Source organism: Sus scrofa, chromosome 9 (genome assembly GCF_054392235.1).
Source record: "Sus scrofa isolate SSC_HxYL_T2T_F1_AM1 chromosome 9, Sscrofa_HxYL_maternal_Yorkshire_Landrace_v2.0, whole genome shotgun sequence".
Classification (NCBI taxonomy): domain Eukaryota; kingdom Metazoa; phylum Chordata; class Mammalia; order Artiodactyla; family Suidae; genus Sus; species Sus scrofa.
Genome location: NC_139391.1, coordinates 119,854,394 through 119,858,103, shown reverse-complemented (window position 1 = coordinate 119,858,103; position 3,710 = coordinate 119,854,394).

Genomic DNA, 3,710 nt, shown 5'->3' with positions numbered 1-3,710 from the left:
TCTGAGCCACAGTTTCTCATCTGTAAAATAGACATGGTCACAATAGTGCCTATTTCATAGGGCATTATGAGTATTAAATGACTCAAAGCACTTGATGTACTTACAATCGTCCTCTGCATCAACTAATGTTGCTGCTGGTCTTCTTCTTGTAAATACAGTGTGTCTTCCCGCAAATAATTCACCCAGAGACTTAATATAATTGACTTTCTTCCACCAAGGATGAGCAAAGATAGAGGGCTTGGGGTGGGGGAAAATGTTGCAGGGAAAAGCAAAGTAATTGCCTGACAGCCAGCACACCCAGAGATTCTACCAGTGAACAGATGGACTGATGGGCCCCTCTGATTCAGGCTAAAATCACACTGCTTTTCTATTTCAAACACCCACAGAAACTTTTAGAGCTCTTCAATAAGAAATATGCTATAGTTTCACATATTCCTCTGCTCTGCTTCTTCTCTAGATTATTCTGTGATAGCAAGAATCAGAATCGTAATATCTGCCTCCAACTCACTTACTCACCTCCCTCCAAACCTCGGGTGAGTTCTAAACTGAAGTAGAGAAAGGGAATAGTCTTAGACATGGATATCACTCTTTGACAATGCAACCAAACATCACAGGTTGACAAAATCATGGGAAAATACCCTGACAAACAATGACGGGGTCCTTCACAACTTGGGATTTATTAGAATCTTATTAATTAGCAGAAATAATCATTTAAAATTAGATCTTAACTCTGTGATAATTGAAAAAAAAGGGGGGGGGGCGTTCCCTTGTGGCACAGTGGGTTAGGATTCCATGTTGTCACTACTGTGTTTCAAGTTGTAGCTGTGGCACAGGTTTAATTCCTGGCCCTGGAACTTCTGCATGCTGCCAAGTGCAACCAAAAAAAAAAAAAAAAGTGTATTTGCTTTTGAGAGATAAAAGATAAATAAATCAAAGAGCCAGCAGGCTGGCAGCTCATTCAAATTGAAAAGCTTCTTTCCTTCTCACCTTACCCTTCTACTTATACCTGCATCTCTGATCCTGGAACCAGGATTTCCTTGAGGATGGATGGGGGGAAAGATTCAGAGCTGGATATTTCTTTCAGGAGAAGGGGTAGGCTTGCCAGTCATAGAGATTTCAAGGGATGTGCATGAGCCTTGGCAGCAAATTTAAGTGAGGGACCAAATTAGAGAACTATCCTTGTACAAGTGGTTAGAATTTTTAAGTATCTTACTCACAGCCATTGAAAAACTTATGTTTTCCAAATGAGACAGGTTGGGGGGTGTGGAGATGCACGGGGGTTTTGAATGGAAATGCTTTAAAATTGGGTTGTGATGATTGTTGGACAACTATAAATGCAATAAAATTCATTGAGTAATTTTTAAAAATAAAAAAAAATTTTTTTAAGTATCTTACCTCCTTAGACAATAATTCAAATGATCTTTAATTATGGTCCCTCTAGCATTGTAATTCCCTTCAGACATTGTCCCAACTCTTTAGTAAACAGACTCTAAGTATTCTTTCCCAACCTAGCATGTTAGTCACACAGAGGTTAGGACGGGGTAGAAAGAAGTGACTCCTATTTCTGCCTATTCCTCTACTGACTTAGCAGGGAAGCTGACTCAGTGGACCATGGACCAGAGCTTTAGATATGATTCAGCAGTAGCTCAGACTGGTGCATGATGAAAAGAGCAGCTGTGAATCTTCACAATTCTGGAGGAAAATTCTAAGAGTAGTTGCCAAGTAAACAAAAAGACCAAACCTTCTGATTATCCCCAGAGGAAAGCAAAGGCCCCAGTACACTCCTAGCTGGAGTTTATTTGTAAACATGTACCTTACATATTTAATTTCACCAAGCACTCCAGCTGCTCATCTAAGTGGCTGAATCCCTCTTCACCATGATGATATTACCCTACGTTTTCATCTCTACTTGGTATTATCCACTTGTCTAGTTTTTACCAATGTGATATAAAGTCCTATCACATTTATTAATTTTCTTTCTTTCTTTATTTTTTTTTTTTTTTTGTATTTATGGCTGCACCCACAGCATATGTAAATTCCCAGGCTAGGGACTGAATCCAAGCCGAAGCAGCAATGCTGGATTCTTAACCTACTGTGCCACGCTGGGGATCTAACCCATACCTTAGCAGCAACATGAGCCACTAAAGTTAGATTCTTAATCCTTTGCACCCAAGCAGGAACTCCTAATTTTCTTTCTTATTTTTTGTGATGTTGAACATCTTGTCACATTCTCATTAGACTTTCAGGTTTTCCCTTTTGTGTGTATTTCCTGTTTGTACACCATGCCCATTTTTCAACTGGGTTTTTTATCTCTTTTGTATTGATTCAAAGAACCTCCTTACACTTTATATTCTAGACACTGATCCATTGTTACTTCTAGACATTGCAAACGGCTTTCCTCGTAACATCACAGATTTCATATTTAGGCTTTAATCTATCTAGAATTTACCCCTGTGATATGAAATAAGTCCATCTTTGCTTTCCTCCACACATAAACCAGTTTTCCCAACACAATCCATCCCCCTTCACACTAATTACAGTGGTATATTTATCATATATTAAGTTTATAAATACAGTTGAGTCTTTTTCTGGGCTCTTATTTCTGTTTCATTGATCTATTTCTCCCTTTCTCTGCCGAGTCACACAGTTTTCATAATTATGGCTTCATAAAATATCTTGAGAGCTAGTATGGCAAAATTTTCCCTCTTTGATCTTTTTCAAAATTGTCTTAGTGAAGTTCCCATTATGGCTCAGAGATAATGAACCTGACTAGTATCCATGTGGACACAGGTTCAATCCCTGGCTTCAATCAGTGGGTCAATGATCTGATATTGCCATGAGCTGTGGTGTAGGTCACAGACGTGGCTTGGATCCTGCATTGCTGTGGCTGTGTCATAGGCCAGCAGCTGCTGCTCTGATTCAACCCCTATCTTGGGAACGTCCATATGCCACAGGTACAGCCCTAAAAAGACAAAAAAAAAAAAATTGCTTTAGCTATGTAAGTATACTTAATTTCCACTATATGTATTAGGAGAATAAAAACTATCATAGTTTTAAAATGTTCTACAAGACTATTAATTGTAATTGTGCTAATTTAGGGGAAATGTTTTCTTTACAATAATTTTGCCCTATCCACATTTTTTCACGTGCTCTTTACAACCTTCAATTTTTTTTTTTTCTCCAGGATGGTCTTATGGATTCTCTCTTAGATTAATTGCTTGATAGTTTATAATTTTGTTGCAGTTATAAGTGTTGTTATTTTCTGTGGTATTTTTAGATTATGTGGTAAGCAACTTCTAAGATGACCCAAATGACCTCCTCCCTCTCCCACCCTGGTGTCCATACCCTTTCCTAATTCCTTCCCCTTGGGTCAGGGTTGGACCTACTGACTCGCTTCTAACTAATGGATTACAGAAGTGTTGGCATGTCACTTCTGAGATTAAGTTATAAAAAGACTATGGTTTCTGCATTGCAGATGACTGACTTCTCACTGTATCCTCACATGGAGGAGAGAGGAAGCAAGCTCTCTTCTGACTCTTAAAAGGGCACTAATCCCCTTCAAGAGGGCTCTATGACATCATCTGATTTAATTATTTTACAAAAGCCCCATGTTTTAATACCATCACCCTGGGATAGAGAATTTTGACTAATGAATTTGCGAAGGACACAAGCATTTAGTTTCATAATACCCACTTAAATCAAGTTTGAAT